The 11,802-nt window shown below is 35.4% G+C and overlaps 1 protein-coding gene and 1 pseudogene across 2 annotated transcripts in view; both read left to right on the top strand.

Moving 5' to 3' along the window:
• The first annotated feature begins 4,309 nt into the window (after positions 1-4,309).
• Positions 4,310-11,709, top strand: LOC143440945 (uncharacterized; annotated as a pseudogene). Its single transcript, XR_013108244.1, has 4 exons — positions 4,310-4,390; positions 8,132-8,258; positions 8,467-8,473; positions 10,072-11,709. The product of XR_013108244.1 is annotated as an uncharacterized LOC143440945 (transcript).
• LOC143440940 (uncharacterized) overlaps positions 10,661-11,802 on the top strand; it is a 29,713-nt gene continuing 28,571 nt past the window's right edge. Inside the window, exon 1 of the mRNA XM_076927877.1 lies at positions 10,661-10,805. The gene's annotated coding sequence lies outside the window, so the exon portion shown is untranslated. The remainder of the gene's footprint in view (positions 10,806-11,802) is intronic.

Genomic DNA, 11,802 nt, shown 5'->3' with positions numbered 1-11,802 from the left:
CATCCTGGGAACTCTTCAGTGCAGCAGCTGGAAGCACAGCCGGGCTTCAGGAGCTGCGGGGCTGGGAAACAGGCGGAAGCTGAGCAGGGCATCGTCAGTTTCTGTACTGTTCTTAAGGAAGCTGGCTCTGAAATTCTCCTGTGGATGTCTTGCTATGTGCATAAATTTATCTCATATAAAGTGGACTAATCCTGTTTTGTTTTGTTTTCGATTTTTCTGATTACCAAAACATTCCTATTAGAATATTGTAGGAGAATATCAGTTCTCTTTGTGAAGGTGAAAAGAACCAAGCTCTTAGAATTTACATTCGTCCACGTTAACTCTCCTGTTAGTCCTGGGTATATACTTAGTGACTTGGCATCCATGTAGAACTTTTAAATATTAGCCATGTCTGAAAAGCATATGAGGCAATATGCCAGTTTTTAGGTTTTATATATTTCTCTGTTTTCTTTCTGCTGCAAATATATGCGTCTGTGTTTTGTGACATCCACCCATCTTGAACAAGGACGTTTTATCTAACGGATTATTTTACCAATTACTATTACTCTTTATTTTGTATTTTAAAACTTCTGTCTTTTCTGTCACTACTATAGTTATGGTCACTATCTTTACTGCACTCCGTATTCATGGCATTTAAAAAAAATCTTAGTATTTGTTATCTTTTAGATAAGAAATTTTTTGTAGAAAATATGTTTTAATATCTGCTGTCATTTTTCTTTTTTGAATGGTGTAGTTCCCTATACATGTTTAGTATAGGGAATATTAATTGCAAGAAATTCATTTGTTATTGTGTAGAAACTTGAGTGTGGACACTGGATAAAACTGGAATATCTATATATTATATATCTTTTGAACTATACTGCAGAGCTTTTTAATATGTGCACATTGTGTCTTCCAGCAAATGTTGAGCAAAATAAATGAGTAGAATATACTTATTTATTAACTATATTATTATTTGCTCATATTGTCAGTTTTTTAAAATAGATTCTGAATTTTTGACCATTATAATATATATATATATATATAATATATGATATTCTATAAACATATATAATAAATATATCTGCTGGATAGGCTATCTCTTCATACTTTTAATTTTACTATTTCCCTGGATTTTAAAATTTTACATAGTATATTTTGTCAGTCGCTGCAGAGTTTTTGTTACTCTACAGGATTCATTGTTTCAGATCACATACGAAAGGCTGTGATTCCTTGTAGGAGAGACTTGGATCCAGGTTCATATTTTATATGCACATAGATACTTTCCCCAGTACCACTGTTTGAAGAGGCTGCCTAGTTGCAACATGAGTTTGTGGTGTTTTGGATGCATTCGCATGGTCATTGCTCTTGGGTAGAATCTGGATCTGCTGCTCCACTGCATTGGGCTGATCTGGAATCACACTGGGATAACATGAGCATTGTAACATTTTCCTGAGGTTGTTCTGTACCTAAGGAATTTGCACATCAATACAAATTCTAGGTTTTCTTTACTATATCTGTGAAGTATATTGAGGTCAGTGTCGTGGAGTTTAGACTGGTCCTATATGCCACTTCCAGAGATTCTGCAAAATTATGTCCTGTTATGTCTGTGTAAAATATCTTTTCATTTCTAGTTAGTGTCTTCAGTTCCTTCCATGATTCAAAGTTTTCATTGCACTGGCCTTTCGTAAGCTTGGTTAGTTCATTCATGGATTTTAAATTTTGTTGATTTGTTTGCTTTTGTTTGTTTGCTTGCTTGTTCGTTTTTCTGTCTTTCTCTTCCCCTTTGCTAATTTTTACTTTCTGTTCCATTTTTTGTTGAAATGTCTCTACGTTAATAACAGTTGCTTGGAACCATTGAATCATCTCTTTAGCACCCTATTAAGTTTTATTTATATGAGTAAAAATGATAGGAAATTATATAAAGCCATTCTTGTCCAGTTTTTTTATTTAGATGATCAAAAACCTTGACTTGGACACTTACTATTTTTTAAGAAGTTTTTCTTTTATTACTATTGTATGTTTGTGTGGATTCCTAAACATAAAATTACAACCTACTCATTCTGTATGTTTTCAGGGGTGAACATTTGCTATTGTATAACCCATAGAGTGTACTCTTCTTAAGGAAAACTGTTTCTCCAGCTTTCAGAATTCCTTAATGTTTGTGTAGGGTTGAGACATAGTGAGTTTTCTTCCTTCCACATTAGCATATGTCCTTTTTCAGCTCTTTTTTTGGTAGCCATGTTTGTAAGATTTCATGCATGTAGCCTCGCTGACATTTCTGACACAATGTCACAGCAGACTCCTGTTCTCCTGGCTTTAACAATATCCATACCCCACATCCTCTTCTCAGTGATGCCTGAGCCTTAGTGCAGGAGTTGTGATGCTTTTATGTCATTTAGATTTACCATCACAACTCTGCATTTTGACTGATAGTCGTTTTCTGTAATATCGTCCATGATTGCCAAAAGAACTGTTCTTGAGGAGGATGAGTACAATGCGTATTTGTGGGAATTAGGAGAAATATGCAGAATGCAGTTAGGCATTGTGCTGATTTAGTAAGGTTGTGGTTGTAAGTTCTCCTCCAAGGTTCTTGACTTTACTAACACTAGGGAAGCTGGCTAGGTTTTTAGTATCAGGCATGATTTCCCTTTTGTTGAAAGGGTCTTATGTCCAGTTAGAAGCTGTTGGTTGCCACCAAGGTATGTATGCTACTCTTGTACCCTTAGGGTTAACCTGCAATGATGATCATTGTTTCATTTCATAGGTGTCATAGCTGGGTAGGACTGTTGGTTGGCTCTCTCCTTTGAAAGGTTTCATGTTGCCTTCAAGTGCAATGAAAGCTAGTCCCCAGGGAAGATGCTCTAAGATCAAATTCATCTTGAGGTCTCTGGGTTCTGTATCTGTAGTATGTGACTTCTTCAACAATAAAGACTCACCTTGTACTTCTAGAAGGCAACCATAGGTAACAGCACTAGCCTATAATGTATTGGAGTCTCTTGGATACCTAAAACCAACAACTTCAAAGCAGTCTTCTCATGTCTGGTGGTGGTTTTGTTAGAAAATCTATGCTCCTGTGGGGAGTTTTATCAGCCCTAATGCAAAGCTTTCATTTACACTTTAAATGTATATATATATATGCTCAAACATATATGTATGATAGGCCTTTTTTCCTGGATGAATAATATTAATCATTATGACTGTTTCAAACATCTTTATTGTTATTTTACTGTCCTTATTTTACTGTTCTGTGTTTATATGTACCCCTTATACACAATTAAATCTTATCTCCTGTTTTTCCATGTCCTCTAGGTCAGTTGTTATTTTTCTATGATTCCCTAGCATCCCCCCTCCCCATGACCTGTTTTTAATTTTCTGGTTACTGCAGTTACTCCAGGTTGAGAACTCACATCAGAAGATTTGCAACTAGGACCTTCTTATGAGAGAGAACATGCAATGCCTGCCATTCTGGGTTTTGGTTACTCCACTCAGTGTGATCATTTCTATGTACATCCATTTAATGTAAAAAATCATGATTTCAGTTTTCTTTACAGCTTAATAATAATATTCCATAGTGTGTATGGAATATTATTTACTCATTTCATTTTCATTATGTTTGTCAGTTGCAGGACATTTAGGTTCTTCCCATTTTGTAGCAATTATTAATATAACTGTAATGAACATGTGTTAGCACATATCTGTGGAGTAGGATGTTGAGTCCTTTGAGCATATGCTAAGGAGTGGAACAGCTGTGTCATGTGCTAGATTTATTTAACTTGAGGATATGTTGATTTGATTGAGGATTCTCCATATTGGCTAGATTTTTTTGTTCATTTTTTTCCTCCCTATCCTTTTGGTTTCCATGTTGTTTCTGTTTGGATTATTGGTAATATTCTTCTTCCTTCTCTGTAAGTATTAATATTTTCTTGTCTTGCCCACAGGTGATTACTTTTCAGTTCTCCTGTATTTATCTATTTTTTGCATGAAGTTTATAAGTTCCCATATTGTCATAGATAATTCCTCTGATTCTCCTATGTATATTTTGCCTCTATTATGCTGCTTTAGTGATCTGAATTGTCTTAATTTGTGATTATGTTCAAATGGACTTATGTCTCCATCAGTTTAAAAAGATTATATTTCTAAGTGCAACAATATCGTTGACAGTGATTTTTCTTTCCAAGTTTCAAATGTAGTTCCATGGGATCATTGACAGGATACCTGGTAATATTCTGCTGCTTGGATCTTTTTATGTGGTTTAACACTATCCTTTAACAACTTTCAGTATTAATTATTGCCTTTTTTGACACTTTGATATAAAAGGGCAGCAAGTCATCTATTCATTGTTCCTGAAAAAGAAACCCAAAGAAGAGAAACAGAAAAAATGGCTGATTCTTCAATTAGCATGTCCCAGGTCAGTGGTCATGTTCTCTTTTTTATCTAGGAATGTTATATTTTCAGACATTACAAGCCTTTAATTTTCTGATCCTGATAATTTTTTTAACTTAATTATAAAGCATGTTGGAAACAAGCAAAATCACACACTGAAATTAACAAAGACTATAAAACTGACTATAGAGTAGTCATTGGGAACATAAGCTCTGGAGTCCCACATTTGATTTTATGTTTTCACTATCAAATATATTTTTATGAATTTATCAACCACCAAAACAAACAAACAAAAAATCCTGTGACAGTATTAGAATTAGAAAAGGAGTTAGATTTATACTTTTTCATGACTGGCTTTCATTACCTGCATTCAGTCCTACCTCAACCCCTGATTTTTAACCTTTCTTGTTCTCTTTTCTCCATGCTCTACTGTGCCCACATGTACACTGTATCCATATAGATACATTGGCCAGATACTGCATATGGTGGAAAAACTAGTTTCTTCTTTCTTTCTTATGACCTTACTTGATATTATACATTCTAAGTCCATCCATTTTCCTGAAAATTATTACATTTTTCTTTTCATCTGAATAGATTTCCATTTGCTATGCATACATTTTCATTATACACTCATGTATTGATGATTAGTATGATTCTAATACATTGCTGTGGTGAATAAAGTATCAGAAGCATAGGATGTAAATATGTTTAGAGTAGAATGTGGAGTTCTCTGTGTATGCTCCCAGGAGTGAAATTTTAGGCTCATACTTTTTTTAATTTTTAATAATCTTCAAACTGACTTCAACTTCTGTATATTAATTTACACACACACTGACAGTGAATAAAAGTTCCTTTATCTCTACCTCATCTCTGTCATCCATTGTCAAATTGGTTGATGGCAGCCATTTTTCCTGGAGTGAGACACTATTTCGAAGTTTTAATTTGTGTACTCTTTCTGGTAGCATTTTAGGAATCCAGAACACTTTTTGCAATATTTATTGGCCATTTCTATTTCAGTCTTCTCAAGGAGTCTGTTCAGTTCATTTCCTCATTTGTTGATTGGTAGTTTTATTTTCATGATATTTAATTTCTGTAATTCTTAGTGAATTCTTGATAAGAGCCCCTATCCAGAGTGTTGCTGGTGTAGATTCTTTCCCATTCTGTGGGTGTCTGTGTGCCCTGCTGGTTATTCCCTGATGGACAGAAACTTTATATTCATGTTGTCCCATCTGTTGATACTTGGGGTTAGTTCTTGTGCTGTTGGTGTTCTTTCTATTCAACAAGTCCTTGCTTATCCCAGTATCCTGATGGGTATACACCATATTTTCTAAGTTTATGTGTTTCTGGTTTTAAATAAGGTATTTGATCAGTTTAGAATAGATTTTTGTGTAAATTGAAAGATAAGAATCTAATTTCATTTTTTTCTGCTGGATCCAGTTTTGCCAACACCATTTGGTGAAGAGGTCAGATTTTGTAATGTATCTTTTTTGCCTCCTTTGTGTTAAGTAAGCATAACTATATGGTTTTCTTTCTGTGTCCTCTGTCTTATTCTGTTATCCTCTATTCTAATTTTATGCCCATGGTAGGCTGTCCTTCTAACTTCAGCTTTATTATATAATACCATAAGTCCACACATAAAATTTTATCCATTCTATCCTTCCCAGATGATTCTTTTCCCTAGGGCAAATATCTCACATCAACTTATGACCTATAATTTTATAAGTCTTTACATACTGACTCATGAAGAAAAAAATGTTGATGCCTAACTGCTGCAGTAGGTGGACTATATCTTTATATATTATTCTGTGCGGGCTGCTGCCTCTTGTGGACCCACATTTCCTTGAATCATAGTTATAGACAGAGCATATTGAAACACATAGAACAGTTGTCACATTATCTTAGCAATGTGTGTAATTAAAAGAGACGTATCTTGGTTTTTTTAATACTAAATAATACTAGGATACTCATGGTAAACATTTAAGCACACTATAGAATACTGACCATGGCAGGCATATCTGGCTTGATCTTGCCATGAAATTGATGTTCTTGTGTGTAGATTCAGATTTTACTCTACTTGTATTTTTCTTCAATGTTTAATTTCATACAGTGATGTTGTATCCATGTGTTTGATGATGCTTCATATCTGTTTTTCTCAGGAGAATTGCTCCTCACATCATTCACTTGATTAGGATGCTCAGTGGTAACCTCTCAAACTAGAGAGATCAGTATTTTTCATTTATCTTTTTGCCTAACAGGATACAATTGTGCATCCCTTTCTGGCTGGGACTCCATCTGTGGAATATCATTACGTGGAATGCATCAATTAAAATGTCTTGAGTGCATTGAATAAGCCATCACATTTGGTGCAGAGAGCATTCCTCATGGTTGCTCTGTTCTAGTCAGTTTCTGTGAGAGTGACAGCTCTATGTTTCTACCCTGAAGCTGCAGTATGTTAAAGTGGAAAAATGGATTCTAGACTGCAGGTTTACATTTATATTCCTGACTCGTGGAATAATCAGAACATGTCACCACATCTTTGTATTTTCAGAGAAAGCAAAGACGAATCATAAATACTACTTACCTAAAATCCTGTTAGATCATACACCATACCTATCAAAAAGAACACATTAAAAACTATAAAATTCAGACACAATAGCTCAACTTTTCTCCTTACACATTTTTCTGAGCTATATTATATTATATTTAAAAAACACTGAGAACTGAGTATAATTCTCACACAATTTGTGGCTATATTAGTATATTCATTTACTCCCAGGAAATCTTGTCACTACTCAATGCATCCACAATTACTGCAACCTAAACATTACTTGACGTGTATTGGGGCTTCTCTCAATTATAATAACTTGTTGAGAATTAAATATTCTTCAAAACTCATGAAATTGTTATTTGTTTAAGTTGGTTAATGCTTATATATTTTTGGAAAGTTTTGGATTATACCAAATGTGGCTGATATGCATTATTTGTCTGCTTGGAAGTGGCCCAATATTCTCATAAAATTAATTTCATGGACTACTTGATTTTTTTTTTGTGTTTTTCAAGACGGGGTTTCTCTATATAGCCCTGGCTGTCCTGGAACTCACTCTGTAGACCAGGCTGGCCTCTAACTCAGAAATCCACCTGCCTCTGCCTTCCAAGTACTGGGATTAAAGGCGTGCACCACCACTGCCTGGCAGACTACTTGATCTTATATGTTAATGTTAAATTGACAGTATGCAGTGTTGTTATGCTCCTTGATACTGTGGAAAAAAAACCCAAAACTCTGCCTATAAAGTCAGTCATAATTTCTGCCTTTCATATCTACCCCTTTGCTATTTAATGGTATGGATTTGACCTAGAGTTTAAACATCCCAACTGAGCTGGGTAGAACAGACATATAAGAATGAAGAACAAACAGGATTGATTCAGTTAGTATTCTAGCATGATCTTCAGGTACAGCATTTCAAAGCATGTTTCCTTACCACGAATTTGACTTCTAAGACATGTACACTGTGATCCTGTGAGACATAAACACCGCATCCATAACAGATAACAGTGTCCAGACCTTAAATGTATATTTTTTCATGGATCTACTTGTGATACTATTGTGTCATCTGTTTTTACAGAGTTAGAGCATTCACTATAGATTGTGACTATATTAAAAATCATCTTTTTCAGTAATTGTCTTCACTCATCTGCATCCCATCTCTTTATATCCAAGATAGCACTGCCCCATAACACATGGTCAAATTACACTTTTTTGTTTTAGGGTCTGTTGACATTCTGAGATGTCACTGTGGACTGATCCCAGGAGGAATGGGAATGCCTGGACTCTGCTCAGAGAGCTTTGTACATTGATGTGATGTTGGAGAATTACAGCAACCTGGTCTCTGTCGGTAAGAAAATTTTGCTTGTAGAACTTTCACCTTCTTTCTATATATTGATTTTATGGAAGTAAACTCTGTTAAGCTGTTTGGAAAGAACATGAGACTAGGGAAAGTTTGATAGTAGAAAAGAACTTTTTCATGGTATATGATTTTTTCATTCCATTTTCCATTCTAGAGATATCATGCAACCTTCATTTGGTTTCCACAATGCATTCAGAAACATAGTGTCATATAATATTTAACCCCATGTCTTACGTCTCCATGTCCATCATTGTAATTACATGATTTTAATTGTGAGAAGAAAAACTGACCATATAAACACTGAAAAGTCTCCCCAAGAATACTTAAGATTCTGACAGTAAATAGAAATTGGGAAATCATTACTAGATGTCTCTACTCTGTGTTATCTTAGTGCTGTGTTAGACATATGTATTCCTTCTAAAAATCACTGCATGGGTAATGGGCTACCTCACAGAATATATGTGAATTTTTGTACTCAAAGTAAACCTGGTCACCTGTCTAGACCAATTGAGTTTACCATGAAATGTGGAGAGGAGAGAGAGAGAGAATAGCCTCATCTGGCTCACAACTAGGGTGAGCTAGTGAATGAGTGGGACAACAGTAAGAGTTTCAGGTGAAGGAGAAGCCAAGAGCTGAAAATGTGTTTGCTATATTGAATTCCACCTAAAATGATTCCAGGCACTGAGCTTAATATTGTGCCTCCAGGATGTATCCTGCCTGTTGTAACTAGTCTTATTGCACCTGAATTATCAACTTAATACTAGTACAAAATGGAATTTTCCTTGATTATGATGACATAAGATTGGAATAATTGAAAAAATTATGAGTCTGACATGAAGCCATGAAGTAACATTATTCTCTAATTACCTTCTTTTTTTCTTTATTTATGTGAATACACTATCGCTGTCTTCAGACATACCAGAAGAGGCATCAGATCCCATTACAGGCGATTGTAAGCCACCATGTAGTTCCTGGGAAGAGAAGTCAGTGCTCTTCTACTGAGCCATCTCTCCAGCCCCCGTAATTACCTTCTTAGCATGTATGTCTTCATATTATATCCTTCATTTTCTTCCCAGTGGAGAATACACAGACCCCATTCTGGAAAATAATCTCAAGAATTGATATACAGAGTAAGTAGGTGAGAAAAACCATATAAGGAAAGTAAAGAAATATGGCAATGTGTATAACTCAGTGTGGGGGCGGGGGGGAGAAAGCAATCGCTGCACCTGACAGCCCTCCCTCAAATGATCTAGACTCTGGGCTCTATATTCTAAAGCCTCTGATATCTGAAAAATACTTACTTTGCTTCCATTACTTTTCAATAACATAGTCTTTCTAAACAAACAAACAAACAAACAAATGCACTGATACTTCTAAGTAAGCATAGAAATATTTGGGTTTCTCGGACAGTCCTCTTTGTTGTTGTATATTATTGAGTACAAACACTGTGAACCTGGGATTTCACTATACTTGTCATCAGTTTCTGAATATAAACATGTATTCTAAGTATAATCAGCCAATGAGCTCCACCCCCAAAACTAATTACTAACTCCTCACTTATCTGATCCATCTTGAACCATTATACATTTTCTATAACAGTGAGATATCTATTGTAAATCACAGACCCTTGAAGGCTATCAGGCCATTGTTGTGGGAATACATAAAATTACAGTGAAAGAAACACATCTAAATACTTGCTGGTTGACTTATTGTAAGAAGGAATTTATGGAGACAATAATTTATCAAATGTTTAATTTTGGAACAAACCCTATTAATCTGACTTGCCTTCATTCTCAGAGAGTTGTACATGTGATGCTGTCCGACAACATGTGAGGACTGAAAAGGAGTCTTGTCCATGTAATGAGCTTGGTGAAATGCTTCCAACTGTGCACTTTATAAAAGAAGTAACACTACAGAAACCTCTAATAACTACAGATGCTGTAATGACCGGGATGCCTCTGTTGATTTGTCAGACTTGGATAGACATAAAAGCACACATACTGGAGAAGAACATTGTGAATCTAAGAACTGTAAGAAAATTTTAACTTTGTGTTCTAACATTCCTCAAGATCAGAGACGCTGCACTGAAGAGAAAGAGCACAGGCAGAGAGACTATGATGACAGTTTCCTCTCTACCTACAGTCTCATGCAACAAATAATCTACATTGGAGAGACACCACATCAAGTGTGGGAAATGCAGGAAATGCTTCAGTACCATCGCAAGCCTCACTGTACATCAGAGAATTCATATTGGAAAGAAACACTACAAGTGCAATGTTTGTGACAAATCCTTTACTCGGTGGTCAAGTCTTAAAACTCATCAAAGACTTCATACTGGGAAGAAACCTTACAAATGCAGAGAAGGTGAAAAGTCATTTCCTCTGTTGTCAGCACTTAAAAGCCATCAGAAAATGCATACTGGAGAGAAGCCTTACAAATGCAAGGAGTGTCTCATAGCCTATACCCACTATGCATCATATAGAAGGCATCAGAAAAGTCATTCTCTAGAAAACTTGTATGAATGCAAAGAACCTGGTAAGTCCTTTCTTGAATTATCTCAACTTAAAAGACATGAGAAAATCCATCCTGGTGAGAAGCCATACAAATGTGAGGTATGCAACAAATCCTTTATGTGAATTTAACTCTTAAACGACATCAGAAAATTCATGTTGAAGAGAAACTTTACAAATGTAGGGAATGTGACAAATCCTTTACTTATAACTTACATCTTAGAAGACACCAGAATGTCCATATTGCAGAGAAACCTTACAGATAGAAGGAGTGTGACAAATCTTTTCCTGAGTGCTCATCTCTTAGAGAACATCAGAAAAGTCATACTGGAGAGAAAAACCTACACATGTAAAGAATGTGACAAATTCTTTACTCAGCATTCATACCTTAGAGGTCATCATCACAGAGTTCATACTGGAGACAGACCTTATGCATGTAAGGAATATGGCAAATCTTTTTCTACATGCTCAGCTCTGAGAAGACATCAGACATTTCATACTGGAGAGAAACCTTACAAATGTAGTGAATGTGACAAATCCTTTATCCAGGTCTCACATCTTAGAACACATCAGAGAGTTCATACTGGAGAGAGACCTTATAGATGTATGGAATGTGACAAATCTTTTACTAAGTATTCAACTCTTGACGAACATCAGAAAATTCATACTAGGAAGACATCAGACAAATGCAAAGACAGTGATAAATCCTTTATGGAACTTTTAAATATCAGAGGACATCTGGGAGTTCATCCTGGAGAGAAACATACCATTGTAGTGTGACAGAGCATTTATCTGGTATTCTCTCTCTTTACAAATCTCTAAGTATTCATAATAGAAACATAAGGATGAGATACTTGTGAAAGCATTTACTTACGTTTTAAATCTTAGGGAAAAAACAGTTTATGTCAAAATAAAATTTTCAAATGTAATTCTGAGAAAAGCTTTCTCTCTCTCTCTCTCTCTCTCTCTCTCTCTCTCTCTCTCTCTCTCTGTGTGTGTGTGTGTGTGTGTGTGTGTGTGTG

The sequence above is a fragment of the Arvicanthis niloticus genome, chromosome 30 (assembly GCF_011762505.2).
Source record: "Arvicanthis niloticus isolate mArvNil1 chromosome 30, mArvNil1.pat.X, whole genome shotgun sequence".
In the NCBI taxonomy this organism is placed as follows: Eukaryota; Metazoa; Chordata; class Mammalia; order Rodentia; family Muridae; genus Arvicanthis; species Arvicanthis niloticus.
The sequence above is the reverse complement of the archived record's forward strand: the minus strand, read 5'-3'. Positions and strand labels throughout refer to the sequence as shown.